Below are 6,601 nucleotides of genomic sequence, written 5' to 3'. Positions count from 1 at the left end.
TTACTTTGACTTTGTTAACATGTGTAATACATTTATGTCCTGTTCTGCAGCCCTGAGTCTTCTCATTTTGTTTGAGTTCTGCAAAAGGTAAAGAATCTGCCTGCAGCGTGGGAAACCTGGGTTTGATCCCTGGGTAGGAAAAATCCCCTGGAGAAGGGAATGGCTACCCACTCCATTATTCTTGCAGAGAGAATGCCGTAGACAGAGGAACCTGGCGGGCCACAGTCCATGAGGTCGCAAAGAGAAGGACACGACTGAGCGACAAACACTTTCACTTTCCACTGGAAGACATTTAGTACTTACCCTCAGTCCTTTTTGCATCAATTTTCTATTTCTGAGTTCTTTATATCAATTCCTCATAGACTGACCAGATTTTATTATTGAGTAGTTTTTTTTTTTTTTTAAGAAAGTCCAAATGATGTAATATCTGCTAAGAGTAGCAGTCAGAGTCTAGTCAGGAGACCACAGTTTAAACAGAAGTTTGGAGAATGAATTGCTAACTGTGACCAAAGGGTAACTCTAAGGAAAGCCTATGGTTCCTTAGTGCTGAGGGAGGGTACCCCAGGAAGGACAAATTTGGAAGGGGTTCACACCTTCTTGGGGAAAGTGAGTTTTGACCACTGGATAACAGAGGCTCTAATCTAGTCAGGCTGACCTGCTGGACTGACAAGAGGGTGCTCTCTTTAATTAAAAAAAAATTTTTTTTTTAAATCTTGTGATGGAGACTTCTAAGGTTTATTCTCTTCAGTTCAGTTCAGTTGCTCAGTCGTGTCCGACTCTTTGCGACCCCATGAATCGCAGCACGCCAGGCCTCCCTGTCCATCACCATCTCCCGGAGTTCACTCAAACTCACGTCCTTCGAGTCGGTGATGCCATCCAGCCATCTCATCCTTTGTTGTCCCCTTCTCCTCCTGCTCCCAATCCCTCCCAGCATCAGAGTCTCTTCCAATGAGTCAACTCTTCGCATGAGGTGGCCAAAGTACTGGAGTTTCAGCTTTAGCATCATTCGTTCCAAAGAATGCCCAGGGCTGATCTCCTTTAGAATGGACTGGTTGGATCTCCTTGCAGTCCAAGGGCCTCTCAAGAGTCTTCTCCAACACCACAGTTCAAAAGCATTAATTCTTCGGTACTCAGCTTTCTTCACAGTCCAATTCTCTTAGCAACTTTCAAATATGCAACACAGTCTTATTAGTTATAGTCACCGTGTTGACAGTACATCCCTATGTCTTATTTTATAGAAGTGAAGAGCTATGGCTTATTTTATGGCTGCAAGTTTGTACCTTCACCCATTTCGTCACCTCCAACCTCCCACCTCTGGCAGCCACCAATCTGTTCTTGGCATCTACCAGCTTGAGGTTTTCGCTGTTGTGGTTTTGTTTGTTTTGTTTTTAATTCCTCTTTTAAGTGAAATCATACCATAAGGTATTTGTTTTTCTTTATCTGGCTTATTTTTCTTAGCATGATGCCCTTGAGGCTCATTCAGGTTGTTGAAAATGGCAAGATCTTATTCTTTTCCATTTATGTGGGATGTCAGGGGACTTGCTAGGGCTCTCTCATTCCTGGACCACATCAGCCGTTAAACTCCACTAAGTTCCTGCTGTTTCTTTGTTGTCTTCCAATCACATCCTGGGTCATTTTCTACCAACAGATGCAGTCAAATTCTGGCTCCTTTGAAGGAATAGTGTGTGATTGCCATAGACAGAGAAGCCTGGTAAGCCACAGTCCATGGAGTTGCAAAGAGTCAGATACAACTGAGCAACTAACACCTGTTTGATTATTTGCTCTGACCCCAGAAGGGCTCCTGCCTGGGTATTGTACTGAAAACTAGTTAGCTTCCAGTCTAGCCTGAGTGTGGACTCTCCCCTCCGTATCTCCGTAATCACCACCGTTCTTGACAGAATTTCAGGCTTGAATTTCTTCACTCTGTGTTGTTGCCAGAGAGGTCAGTTCCTTTGGGAAGAGAGTAGGAGCTGTCCATTTTATGGCCAGTTTCTATCCCCAGGCAAAACCCAGGGAACAATGGGTACGTTCTCTCTGAGTAACACGCCTGCTTTAGGAGCTGGAGAGGGAGAGGCAGCCTGAGAGCCATGAGCAGCCACCACTTCAGGAGCCAGGGCTGGAGGCCAGGGTGCCAGGAACTCCTGCCCACTGCACTCTGCGTAGAGATCCTGTTTCATGGAGGGGCGTCCACCTCTCCACCACACTCAGGCAGTCAGCCTCAGTGACACTGACAGCCTGCTCCTCCCAGGAAAAAAGTCCTAACTGGGAGCTATGAGGAGGGGCCCTGGGTCCTGGGCACAACTGTCTGGAGGCTCACCAGCTGTGAGGAGGCTGAAGGGAGAGAGTGGTTTTGGTTCAAATACCACAGACTCTCACTTTTCTTATCAAATTGTCATGAATGTTCTTGAACAAACGTTTCTTCATTTCTGTTCACCCTTCGGGCCATTTCCAGAAACGTTCAATATTTTTATTTTTACCACTTCTCACCAGTCTCATGGGCAGCAAGTCTGCAGTGGAATGTTGAGCTCACCTTGCAGGGGGTGCTGACCTCTGAAGGTGGAGGCTCTGTGTCTGTTGTCTCCTTGTCAGCATCTCATCCACAGAGCCTTCCTGGAGCCAGCACAGGTCGAGGCTCAATGATGGGCAGAGGAGCACATCTGGTTTTCTGCCACTCTCCTGGTAAACCTGCCCTCCCTGCCCCATGATGAAGCCCAGAGAGGTCACTTGGGTGTGTCCGTCGCTGTCAGATAACAGAAGGCTGCATCCAGCCTCTCTAGAGAATCCAAGGGTCTCGTCCAGTCTCTGAACTACAGAGCTCCAGCTTCACAGATCGTGGTCCCTGGAGCCCCAGGCCCAGCTCCGGGCCTGGAATGGGGGGCGGGGGGGTCAGTTCCTGCTCGCTGTCCTCATGGCCTGGTCTCAAGTTGCCATTTCTGACTCAACACCGGGACGGCCCCGAGGGAGGGGGTGTGTATTTCCTGTGGCTGCTATGGTAAGTCACCACAAGCTCAACATCACAAGATCACTCTCTACTGTTCTGGGGGCCAGAAGCCCCAGCTCAGCCTCACTCGGCCGAGGAGAATGCGTGGGTGGGGCTGCTTCCTCGTGAAGCCCTGGAGAGAGCCCCTTCCCTGCCCTTTCAGCCTCCAGAGCTGCGCTCCTGACAGCCCCCGGCCACTCTCCCTTCCTCCATCCTCAGCCACAGTGATTGCTTCATCTATCGCCTTCCCCCGGGATATTCGAGATCACATCTCAGGCCCACCTGGATAACCCTGGACCACTTCCCCATCTCAAGATCCTCAACTCAATAATGTCGATGAAGTCCCTTTGTCACCTATGGGAACACTCGCAGGCCCAGGGGTCAGGCCCTGGATGTGTCTGGGTGTTAATCAGACTGGAACAGGGGGCTGGGGGGCCTAAGGACCAGACAGTCCTAAGTGGCTGGTTCTGCTACAACCAGGCATGGCCAGTGGCCACCAGTGCTTGTTCAGGGGGTGGCTTTTGAGGGGCCTCCCACGGGGACTCAGCTGCAGCCATGATGGGACCATTAATGGTCTCCCAGCTGCCAGCTCTGCACCCCCTCATTTTAGGCCCCAGCATGCACCCTCAGTGGGGTGCCTGAACCCCCAAAGGGGTCCTCCCAGTCAAGTCCCACTCCCAGGGTCCTGCTGGGCCTCTGAGAGTTGGGCGCATATGCCCTCCCACCAAGATTTGCTGCTCACCCGTCCACCCCCACCCCCACTTCCTGGCTCTAGACTGAGGCCACATGGCCCAGGGGTTATGGCCCAGGGGTCATGGCCCAGGGGTCACAGCTCTGGCCTGGGCTCAGCTCTGCCACTTATCAACCGCAGACCTTGGGAGAGCGACTCACATTTTTGTATATGACTTGGCACAGAATAAGCATTTTGAAAAACAAAATAAACCAGCCCCCAAGCCCCCAGGCCCCAGAGGACACTACTTAGTTTTATAAAGGGAGCCCTCCCAACTCTTGCCTCCCAGGCATCTCAGACTTGGGGCTGGGTGGATGACCACCCCCCCACCCCCACCTCCCCTCCTCCTCCCCACCACATTGCTCCATTCTGAGGCTTTGAAACCTCAGCTGAAACGGAGCTGGAGCCGCAAAGAAACACCTGCTAACATCCTGTCCCTGAGCAGGGGCCTGGAGGAAAGGTGAGGAGAGGTCCTGGAGTGGGGTCGGGGTCACTGCCCTCTGCCCTCTGGGGGCTCCAGGGAGGCGACAGCTCTGCCAGAGCCCTCTTCTTTTCCCTCAACTGTTGTTTTTCTTTTTTTTTTAACTAAACCTTTTATTTTGAGATTACTGTAGTGTCACATCTATCTTACCAACTTTTTACATGGAAAAATTTCAAGCCTTTTGAAAAGGTGTGAGAAAGACATGACACTCACATCCCTCTTACCTGAACTAACCAATTCACATGTGGTTAAGGGCATCATTTTTAATCTATTATCCACAGCTTTGTAATTACACATAGAGGTAAATGCAGAAATATGCAGACACCAACTCTGTCTACTAGGAAACACATTTCTAATATATATAATGATTATTTTTTTTTATGTTCTTGCTACTTTTCTTTTTTTTTTTTACTTTTTTTTTTTTATTTTTAAACTTTACAATATTGTATTAGTTTTGCCAAATATCGAAATGAATCTGCCACAGGTATACCCGCGTTCCCCATCCTGAACCCTCCTCCCTCCTCCCTCCCCTACCCTCCCTCTGGGTCATCCCGGTGCACCAGCCCCAAGCATCCAGTACCGTGCATCGAACCTGGACTGGTGACTCGTTTCATACATGATATTATACATGTTTCAATGCTATTCTCCCAAATCTCCCCACCCTCTCCCTCTCCCACAGAGTCCATAAGACTGATCTATACATCGGTGTCTCTTTTGTTGTCTTGTACACAGGGTTATTGTTACCATCTTTCTAAATTCCATATATATGCGTTAGTATACTGTATTGGTGTTTTTCTTTCTAGCTTACTTCACTCTGTATAATAGGTTCCAGTTTCATCCATCTCATTAGAACTGATTCAAATGTATTCTTTTTAATGGCTGAATAATACTCCATTGTGTATATGTACCACAGCTTTCTTATCCGTTCATCTGCTGATGGGCATCTAGGTTGCTTCCATGATTATATATAATATCCATGTTAGTCGCTCAGTTGTGTTCAACTCCTTGTGAGCCCATGGACTATAGCCCACCAGGCTCTTCTGTCCATGGGATTTCCCAGCTGACAATACCGGAGTGGGTAGCCATTCCCTTCTCCAGAGGACCTTCCCCCCTCAGGGATCAAACCCAGGTCTCCTGCATTGCAGGCAGATTCTTTACTGTCTGAGCTACTAGGGGAGCCCCATATATAATATATATAGTGATTTATTTAAATATATAGGATATATGCGATTTTATTATTTTTTTCCTGTCTCTGTCTGTGGAGAGGCCCTGGGAGCAATGATGCCTCCACAGTAATAAGCACACCCAGTACCAGCTCAACCTTGGGTTCTAACATCACTTTCCATTAAAACCATCCTCCCTCTGCCCTTCAGGAAGGGCTGGTTCTGGGTATGAGGCAGAAGTCCTGGAGGAGCCTGGGATGTGTCATCAGAGAGATGGGAGGTGCTCAGAAAACCACGGGGATTTTTAAGGACAAGGGGCATCTGGAAGGGGTCCCACTGATCAAATCTAAGACAATGTAAGCATCAACATAAATAATAGTAATGGATCATAATCATAATATCTGAAAGCAAGATGTCACCTTATCAATATAAATAAAGGAATAAAAATTCTTTTTTTTTAAACAAAAAAATAAAACCAAGCTGACTTCACGCTGATTCAGCCAGTCCCCGTCCAACACCCCAGGGCTCTTCCTCTCTCTTTTTGGGACCGTGGTCACACTCCTTCCCTGCACAGCAAACTCCATCCTCCGTCCTTGGTTCTGATGGCTTCACCACATTCAGTGGTTTAGGTTCTTTCCCAAGAGACTCAGCCTCATCCCAGAATTGCCGCAGTGATCTCACCACCCACAGCAAACCTAAGCAAAGGTCCGCATTTATTTTCAGTCCTTTTTGACCTTAGGCTCACCATTCCACTGAAGGTGCCCAGTGCTTAAACCAGAAGAGGCGCCTTCTGAGTTGGGCACTGATGGATGAATAGGAGTCTCCTGAGAAGAGAAAGGGGAAGAGGGGCCATGCGTGTGGAAAGGCTGGGGGCGATTTGGGCATGTGAGGTGTCCCCCTGCTGCGGCTGCAGCCCAGGTTTGTTCAGAGGGAAGGGGAGTAACAAAGGATGGGTCTGGAGAGGTGGGGTGGGGAGGAGTAACAGGCAAGGCCCTGGTGGTTGGGCCAGGAGCTTCAGGTCAATAGTGGGTCACAGGGGGCGTCAGAGTTTAGAAACTGTGGTGGAAGGATTGGTAAATGAGTGGGAGTGGTGGCGACCACAAGTTCAGCATTCTTGCTGCTCTGGAGACTCAGTTTTATCATCTGTAAGGTGGGTGCAGGAGGAGGACCCACTCCCAGGGCTGCTGGGGGACGCCCTGGAGTCTGAGAGGGGCCCGTGGCTCACACCCCCTGTCTGGGACATCTCT

The 6,601-nt window shown here is 49.0% G+C and overlaps 1 protein-coding gene across 1 annotated transcript in view; it reads left to right on the top strand.

Annotated features, from left to right (window-relative positions):
* The first annotated feature begins 6,462 nt into the window (after positions 1-6,462).
* LOC104990857 (GRB2-related adapter protein) overlaps positions 6,463-6,601 on the top strand; it is a 21,810-nt gene continuing 21,671 nt past the window's right edge. The window contains exon 1 of the mRNA XM_010843173.1: positions 6,463-6,595. The gene's annotated coding sequence lies outside the window, so the exon portion shown is untranslated. The remainder of the gene's footprint in view (positions 6,596-6,601) is intronic.

Source organism: Bison bison, unplaced genomic scaffold (assembly GCF_000754665.1).
Source record: "Bison bison bison isolate TAMUID 2011002044 unplaced genomic scaffold, Bison_UMD1.0 scf7180017864180, whole genome shotgun sequence".
NCBI classification, from domain to species: Eukaryota; Metazoa; Chordata; class Mammalia; order Artiodactyla; family Bovidae; genus Bison; species Bison bison.
This window is presented reverse-complemented; position numbering and strand designations above follow the sequence as displayed.